Source organism: Chenopodium album, chromosome 13 (genome assembly GCF_948465745.1).
Source record: "Chenopodium album chromosome 13, dcCheAlbu1.1, whole genome shotgun sequence".
Taxonomy (NCBI): Eukaryota; Viridiplantae; Streptophyta; class Magnoliopsida; order Caryophyllales; family Amaranthaceae; genus Chenopodium; species Chenopodium album.
This window is the reverse complement of record NC_137846.1, coordinates 41384535-41394310: the sequence shown is the minus strand read 5'-3', so window position 1 is coordinate 41394310 and position 9776 is coordinate 41384535.

The window sequence follows — 9776 nt, the reverse complement described above, 5'->3', positions numbered from 1 at the left end:
TACACAATGGATGTACATGGAGGCACGAACTCAGTTAGTTGCTGTAACCTACAAAAGTAAACTCCAACAATTTAGTATCATTAGGGGCTACCAAGAAAGACAAATCAAAGGACTTAAAATAAACCACCACCTCCTCCTCCTCCTCAACGCAAGGCGGTGGAGCCAACCGCGACATAAGCCTCTCCTCATAAAATCGGCCCGGATGGCTAAAGCTCCGCCAATCCGCACCGATCGGCGACGAATCCATGTGAGCTCGGATACGCGCTTGGTCCATCATATGTGCTGGAGGACGAGAGGGAACGACGAAAACCTCTGAGGAGTGCTGAAACACGACTCTCTCGCCAGATACACCACGGCGTCGTATGTCCCCCATAAGTAAGGCCTGTGGGCGGTGAATTGGTAAACTAGCGCAAAACTGTCCAATCCTACATATGGACGGTAAACGACATCGAAACCCTGCAAAGTGGACATCTATGAGTAAAAAATCTTGCAAAGAGGTCAGAAGAAATAATGATGACGTAAAGAGATAATCCTAACCGCGAGAAGCGCCTCTCGCACATGAGTAGTAGCCACCACACTAGGAAAGCGGCCTCCCAAGTTGGCAGCAATGGGGAGCCCCTAGGTAGAGACCGAGCTAGCGCGGAAGACGGGAAGTACTCGTAGAACCAAACCTGTGATGACGGAAAAGCTTAAGGGTCAGCAAAGGCTGACGCGCAAGACATCTAATCCCATTGAGTAAGAATAGAGTATACGTCTACAATCTTCCAGAAACTGGAAAAAGTGACCTCCTCCTCAAAATTCCGGTGACGATAGGCAAGTCGCAGCCTAAGTAGGAAGTTGGCATAGGCCAAGCTGGCCCAATCGAATGTCCCGACCAATCGAAGGTCGCGGAGAATAGGATGGTAGTAGAGTAGTGCCCGATTACCCTTGTCAGGAGAGAAAGTCTCTGATAGAAGAATCAAAACAAAGATGCGCACCCGCTGCTCTGGGGTGGTCGCATCGTCTCGAAAGGCCTCCACCAGCAAAGACCGGCGGAAAGACCGATGACTGGTCCCTACTTATCTGGTCTCAGCGCGCGCCCTAACAACGATAGGACCCAGTAACTCGTAAACCTCCAGCGAAGTAAGGGCAAGATTCTTACCGAGAGGAACTGCATTAGACCGGAACTCTAGTCCAGTGATAATAAAGAAGTCGAGAGGGGTGACCGTCATCTTACCCCAAGGAAAGTGAAAAGTGTTAGTGGTGCCCTAGAAGAACTCCACCAATGCTCGAACCAAATAACGGCTCGACTACAAAGGCTGAAGCGCCAATGTAGCCTGGAAGAAGGGAGTTAAGCCGTAGGACTCCCAAAGCGCGGACAGTTCCGAGTTATCTCGGAGGTAAAGCTCATACAGCCGTCTAATGTCAAGGTTGCCCAAGCGATGGCAACAAACCCGATCGTAAACAACGCCGCGTTGTATGTGCTCCGAGATGTGATGGACAGGCGAGAAGTACAGAGTGTGTTCATCCCACTCAGGGAACTCCCCAGACTAGTGGAAGTAGCCTCACCCGTGTCGATGGGCTCGTCCTCTCGGTGAGCCCCATAAGAGCGTGAGCCAGAACCTCAACGTCAAGCCATACTAAATATGTTTAACACATAAGAACAATAAATTAAAGGTTCTATAGAATCTAAGGTTTTCCTAGCCGCATGATACTATGTTCGTCAAAAAACAGAGTACGTAGTACTAAAATAGAACATAATTTTGACTCGAGCAATAACAAGATTTTTGAGCAACCAAACAATTTCTTACAATACTATGACAAATATTGTGACAAATTAAGCACAAAAATCAAGCAAAAACATGTAGAACGAGTCACATTGTGCTCACGAACTCAAGGTTTTCAACAACGGAAAATCGCTCATTTCTTCATCAAATCAAGCCAAACAAGTCTCAAAACACTCACAAAGAAATATACAAGCATAAACAAGCAAATTTTGTTGGGTTTCTGTGAGTCCGACCCACCGCGGAAGGAAAACCGAGCCAAGACCACACTCATAATAATTATAACCATAAGCATAATTAACATAAACACAAGACTAAGTAAGAGATTATTACCTTTGTAGAGTGCTTCGCTCACTTAATTGAGCTCTTACTTCGAAAGCCCTTTAGCTTCGCTCACACGGAGACCTCCTTCGAAGTCCAACCGCAACGCGAGCACCGAACTCGGTCTATTGCCTTGGAGTTAGAAAGGCCCGACCTCAAAACCCAAGTAATTAGTGTTCAAAGGTTTTCACACTGTGATGCCCTTTTCAACACTTACACAAGTGAAGAATCCCAACTCCCAAGGTTGGTATTTATAGGCAAAGGCTCACAAATTCCCAACATCTTTCCATGTAGGAGATTTTGATTTTTCCATTTTATTTTAAATCTAAAATAAAATAAATAATCAAGCTACTAATAAATCAACAAGTGTCAAGCTTACAAGAGAGGTTAGGTAAGGACCATTTGGAGGAAGGGGGGACCAAACTTGCTCCCTACTCCCTCTCTAAAAACCGGCCAACTCACCTCCTCACTCCCCTCTTGGCTTGCGCCACATGGCAGCCCCACTTGGGCACCAAGGCACCCCAAGTGGGCTGCCATGGCTTGCTGCCACCCTTCGCCCAGCAGGCCTAGCACTTGTGTGCGGGCTGCTGCAGCCGTGGGCTGTTGCTAGCAAGCACACATGGCGCGGCCATGCTGCTGCGGGCTGGCGCGCCATGCGTGCTGGCCTTTGCGGCATGGCTGCTAGACCATGCGCGCACATGGCTGCGGCCAGCCTTGCTATCATAGATGCGCTAGCACGCATCAGCTAGCCTAAAATCGGCTTGGTGCGCATGCTAGCCATCATGCTAGGCCATATACCCCCAGCACTCGGTTTGCTCAGGGCATTCCGATGCAAGGGTTATTTTGGTCATTATGTTGATTTATTAGTAATTTTCTCATCTCGTCTTTTATTATTTTCAACTCGACTTCTGACGCTCAGTTTCGACGCTCCAAGCTCGAATTTCTGACGTCTAAATATTAATTACTCGGTCGACACATTAATTCCTTCTGAATTAATTCTTCGCTTTGGTTCGTTAGTTGCTTGGGTGTGACCCGAAAGGTTCAGTCAAGATTAAGTTGTAATATCAATTATACATTAATATTACTGATCGGAAGCAGCCTCCACCCAGGCATTCCTATCACTTAACCTCACTGAATAATTATCTTTCTAATAATTCTGAACCCTCTATCATAATAATACACTTGTTCAAAGGACACCATTCCTTTCAAATTCATGGCAAAAAAATTCAATAAACAAAGCAAAATAAGCAAGTTTATTTTCGGATTTTCCGGAAATTCGCAAAGAACATGCCTGAAATTCTTCCAAATTAGGAGGAGTTGGAACAAAACTTACATAGATCAGAAAACTAGGGATGAAGAGTGTCGATTTGCAACAAATTTGAGAGAATTTGGTTAGAAACGAAGGAGAACGAGCAAGCTGAAGTTTCGAAGCGAATTCGAGTGAAATGAGGCAAACAGCGAAAAAGGGAGAAGTAAGGGGTTTAAATCCAGAAAACGCGATTCTATTGCGACGCGATAAAGTAATCGTGCCATGATAGCGTTGTCGCGACGCGATACACCTAGTGCGTCGCTATGACACGTGGCGGAATGCGTTGGACCTCCTTTCTTCAGCGATGCAATTCCTGGGCCCCATAATTGGTTTATGTGGACCTGTTTCAGCATTTTGGGCTCCTAGGTACGCCATTTAGCCCCTAAAAGCAATCGACATGATTAGTAGTTGGCTCAATTACAATTATGACTAGTGATCGGCTTGACGACGATCATCTCATTGACTTAAAGCGCCTGAACATTGGCTCATTACAAAACACAAGCACCAAGGTATTGGTTCATAAGCAAGCACAAGCGCCAAGGTATCGGCTCATTACATCTAAAATGCGTTGAGGTACTGGTAGAGCAATTACACCAAAGTATTGGAAGAGCACGCATTCAACATGATGAATCATCAGCAAAATGAGGATCGTAAGGTATCGAGGTCTTCGATGATTTTCACTTTGGTGTGAAGATTGTCAATCAAATTGGTCGAGTCAAGGTACAGATGAGATTTTCGGTGATGTCCCAAGGCACAGAGGAGATTGTCTACAATGGCGAGGTACTGCTGTGGCGAGGTACGGCCACAAAGCTGAAGGAGGTGAGGCACGGTCACCTTCGACGGTGTTCCCTAGGATGTGGAAGATTGTCACAACAAATGAAGATAGCGAGGCATTGTTACCTTCATATGGCGTTCACGAGGCATTATAGAGGTCGTCACAATAAAATGCAACAAAATCGGTTACTCTAGAGAAGTGTGCTCGACGGTGCAAGATACACGTTTCTAACTCTTTTATCTGTTTAAATAATACTAGTTTGCAGGTAATGGTGTTACAAGAATGATTTAGGATCATAGAACGTTCTGAATCATTCTCCGTCCCTATCGCTACTCTGACTTTTGTTTTCGAAACTTATATTTCTCCAAACTCGGTCAAAGTGGGGGCTTCTGTAGACAACTGATTGTGTCTCCCCAAAAACCAAACCCAATGATGAGCCTTGTGAGTATCGAACAAGGTGAAATGTTGAAGCGTCTCCTAAATTCCCCTATTTTCTAAAATGTTTTAACAATTCATTTCTTATTTCGAAAATTATTCATTTCGTATCCTATTTATGAAAAACGTCCAATCCAATTTATATTGGTCCATAATATGGGTCCAATAATTGTGTATTTGGATGGGGCTTGAAAGGACCTTTCCAATGATATTTTTTTGGCCCAATTCCGAGTTATAACGAGGAAGTTATGGCCAAAATACTAAACTGGGTCCTAAATGAGTTTTTATGGGCGGCCCAATGATCATGTGGAGGGTCCATTAATTTTAATTGTATTCCTAAAGTCATTAGGATTTATCCTAATCTTCTAGAATCTTTTAGAAGGTTATTTTAAGTTCTAAAGGGATTAGGATTAGTAATTATAATTATATTTGATTTTAAAAAGATAAAGAATTCTTTTTAGAATAAAACAAGTGTTTTAAAAAGATTAAATCCGATTTGAATACAGATAAGTATGGACTCTAAGTAACCTAATTTGATTAGCAGAAGGACTCCGTACGGAAATTTTATCGTACAACAACCATCGTGCCGTGATGGGCTTATCGCTATACGATGGAGCTATCGCATCGCGATAGTTCTATCACGCCGCGATGGAGCCATTTTTACTCCGAGTCTGATTCAGACTCTTTTCTATTGTTTACGATCGATTTTTCTCTATAAATAGGGTCGATTTCCCCCGTTTTGAGATCATCAACAATCATCTATTCTCTCTTTCTCTCTCTAAGCTAAAGCTTATTCTTTCTCTTTCTCTCTCTATTCTTTTTCTAAGCCTAGCCTTTTCAAAATACATCATACGTCCATCACAAGTCTCAAATACACCTAACCAAGCTCGAAGTTGCCTTATACCTCGACATGAAAGGTGAATAGTTATGAGGGTTTGGTCCCAAATCTAATCTCAATTATTATTATTCTTATTGTTTGATTTTATATTTTCATTGAAGTTACCAACGTGTGTATTGTTTTGATAGAAAGAGATACGAAGCTTCAAAGTAAGTAATTTAATTACTTAATTATTCTTTTGATATAGAAATCATGTTTAGATTATTTTATTAATTCCTAGTATCATGTCAGGGTGCTTTTATTGCTTTCTAGTATCATGTTAGGATTAAAGCTTTGATCTTTATTTCTTAGTGACATGCTAAGATTTATTATTAATCATGTTGGTATCATGCCTAGGATCTTGATAATATTATTATTATGCTTTGATGAGATTATTTGTGATGATGATTATTTGTTGTTTCAATATTATTATGTTTCTTGATGTTGTTGTTGTTGTTATTACTTGATCACACATTCTCTTTTAGGTTTAAAGGGAATTTTTATTTGAAATCACGCTTAATAAGATAATTAATAATTTTGATTTAGGCTATATGATTTTAATTCAAGTGATCACCAATAACAAATTTGTGTGTGCATTAATATCAACCAACATAGATTAAACAGGTTTAGGGTTAATTTATTGATTGTATGTTGATCGGAAAGCGCACATGAATATGAGAAGAACAAAGTAGAGGCCTATTTAGGGCAGGTACAATCTCTTTTAGGTTGGATTTGTACCTTCATCCCCGAATATCCAGTCTGATAGGAATGGTGTCCTTCGAATAAGTATATTATTCCGATATAGGGTTCGGAATTATTAGAAAGCTAACTATTCAGTGAGGTCAAGTGATCAGAATGCCTAGGTGGAGGCCGCTTCCATTCAGTATTATTAATGTATAATTAATATTACAGCTTAATCTTGACTGAACCCTTCGGGTCACACCCAAGCAACAAACGGACAGACATGACAAATTAATTCAGAAAGCATTAATGAGTCACTCGAGTAATTAATATTTAAACGTCGGAAATTCAAGCTTGGAGCGTCGAACCCAAGCGTCGGAAGTCAAGTCGAATCAATAAAGAACGAGACGTAAAATTACTAATAAATCAACAATTTACCGAAATACCCCTAGGATCGGAATGCCCGGAGCAAACCGAAGCCTAGGGGAATTTGGTAAAAGCCGAGGTGGCTAGCAAATGCACCAAGCCGAGCCTAGGCTAACTGATTCATGATAGCACACCACGGCTAGCATGGTGCTAGCCACGACAGCCGGTCAAGGGCAGCAGCTAGCTGGGCCGAGGCTACAGCCACATGCCGCGCCTTGGCTGCAGCTGCTGGGCCGTGGCAGCAGCCCAAAATCGGCTGCCTTGGTGCTCCTCTTAAGGTGCCACGTGGTAGCCGGGGATTGGTCATGTATGGGGATAGGTGGTCGGCCAAATAGAGCTCCTTGGGGATCAAGCTTGGTCCCCTCCCCTCCTTGTGGTCCTCACCTAACTGTTCTCCTAAATATGCCACTTGTTGATTTATTAGTTTCTTGATAATTAATTTTATTTTTGATTTAAAAATAAAAGGAATAATCAATTCTCCCACATTAATGGAAGAGCAAATCTCACTCATGCTTTTCCCTATAAATACCCAAGTTGGGGTATTGGGAAAGTCACTTAAGTAAGGTGTTAGAAAAGGCATCTCCATTGAGAAAACCTTTAAACACATATAATTACTCGAGTTTAGGTCGGGCTTAGCTAACCTCTAAGCATTGGACCTTTGTTGGGGTCGTGTTGTGGGTGGACTTCCGTTGGAGGTCTTCGTGCGAGCGAAGCTAAAAGCTTTCCGAAGTAAGAGCTCTTATAGTGAGCGAAGCACGCGTCAAAGGTATTAATCTTTCATTAATTCTTGTTGTTTAAGTTAATTATGTCTTGTGATTATATTAATTGTGAGTGTGGTCTTGGCTAGGGTTTTCTTCCGCGATGAGTTGGACTCATTGAAACCCAACAGTGGTATCAGAGCCAGGTTCATTTATTTTTATAATCATAATTTTCAAGGTATTTTTATGGCTTAATTTTTCTGGTTTTATGTTGCTAATTAGATTAGTAGCTCGGTTTTATTATTTTTAAGCCCGTATTAAAGCTGTCTTCATACCAGAACCCAGATTTTTGCCCAAAAATAGTGAATTTTGGGTGGAAAACGTGTCCTAGAAATGATTTTTCCCTTTCAGCACTGTGTTTTTGGCCAAAATCCGACCAGAAATGCCTTTTTCGAGGGATTTTTCGTTTTGACGAAAAATTTTAAGTCTTTCTAACCTTGAATCCTAATGGCATATTTATGGTGGTTATATATTTGGTTCTTTCCGTAATTATTCTGCAATTTTAAACCTCTTTAAGCATGGTTACTTTGTAGTAATTGGTGCTTGAAAGATTGGTTCATATTTTCACATAATTGCAAATCCATTGCATTAAGTGTGAAAAATTTGTGCTTTGATGCTTCTAAGTACTAAAGATTCAATCGTTAATTATCTTAAGTGATTGAAACTTTGAGTTACTAAATTCCATGAAATTTTGGTTGAACGTTTGATTTAATCATGTATTAAGTTGATTGGAATCTTAAAGTTTGAATCTTGTGGTAGAAATTTCATTTATCATCATATTGGATCATATAATTTTTCAAGGATTCACAAGTTAAAGTTGGAATCTTTAATTGAATATTTGTGTTCATAATTCCAACTCCCCTTTATTTTGTCAAAATCTCATGATTAATTTAAATTAATAGTGAGTTATTACCCTTGTTCATTTTGTTGCATCAAGTTAAACCAATTTTTATTAAAGAATGGTTTTTAGAAATAATTTTGGGTATGTGCACATTAATGAATTTTTTAATTTAAGTTGGACTTGTATTAATTTTTTCATTTTTGGCTCATTTTGTTAATTCTAAAATTAATTTAGAGTTAATTAATTAGTCACGCAAAATTGAGGTTAAAAACCCTGGGTGTTACACGAAAATCAAGGGCAAAATGCCCCTTGGCGAGTCGGGCTGCATAGCAGCCCGCATGTGGCTACTAAGGGCAGCCTCGACAAGGGTGCGGCCTGTGCGTGGCTGCTGCCACAGCCAGCAAGCACGGCCTACCAGCCGAAGCAGCAGCATCACCATGGCGCGGCAGCAACGCCGGCCATGTGGGCTGCTGCGCATAGGCTCGGCTGCCGTGGTTGCTTGCGTGTGGTTGAGCCTTGTGGTGTGCGTTGCTTGATGTGGCTTGGGTGTGCTTGTGGGTGTGCTACGAGCTTGTGGTACGATGTGCACAACAGCAAGCTTGCGTGGCCTTCGTGGCTTGTGTCGCAAGCACGCCCCGTAGGGAGTCAACGCTTATGCGGCATTCTTGGCTATGGGTGTGACGCTTGGCATGAGTCACGGCTGTGCGCATAACCCCTCACTTAGCACTTGTGCCTCGTTTTAAGGCTATGTTTATTTGCAATTTTGCCGTTTTAATTATTTTAATTAATTATTTTGGTTTTAATTATTTTAATTAAATTTTGAGGCTAGGCCTCGGTTTTGAGCGGCATTGGCAAAATTTTGGGTTTACCGACTTAATTAATTGGATTAATAAAGATGGATGCGGAATTTAATGGGAGCTTCAATTTTAATAGCGCTAAATTTACATAACAACTTTGACTAGTTTTAATTAGGTATGTTAATTGGATTAACGACCTAAATTAGTTACTAGTTTACGTGTGTTTTATGCATTGTTACTTGTTTATTGTTGTAAAATGCATGGGGTATTCACAAATAGTGAATGGATGAATGGAATGTATATTCTCTCACAGGTTTCATAAAAATGGCAACTAGTGGGGCCCAATTAGGATAGAAAATACGGACTGCGATCCGTGATGTATTTTTGTAAATCTAAATACGGTCTGCGAACTGTTGAGTATTTTTGAGAAAGGAATGGTGTCCTTCGAACAAGTGTATTATTCTGATAGCGGGTTCAGAATTATTAGAAAGCTAATATATTCAGTAAGGTCAAGTGATCGGAATGCCTGGGTGGAGGCCGCTTCCGATCAGTAATATTAATATAATTAATATTACAGCTTAATCTTGACTGAACCCATCGGGTAACACCTAAGCAAATATATGCGAACCAACTCGACGAATTAATTCGGAAGAAATTAATTCGTCGCCTGAGTGTTAAATATTTAGACGTCGGTAATTCGAGCTTAGAGCGACGAAACCGATCGTCGGAAGTCGAGTCTAAAATGATAAAAGACGAGACGCGCAAAAAAATAATAAATCGACCATATTCCCGA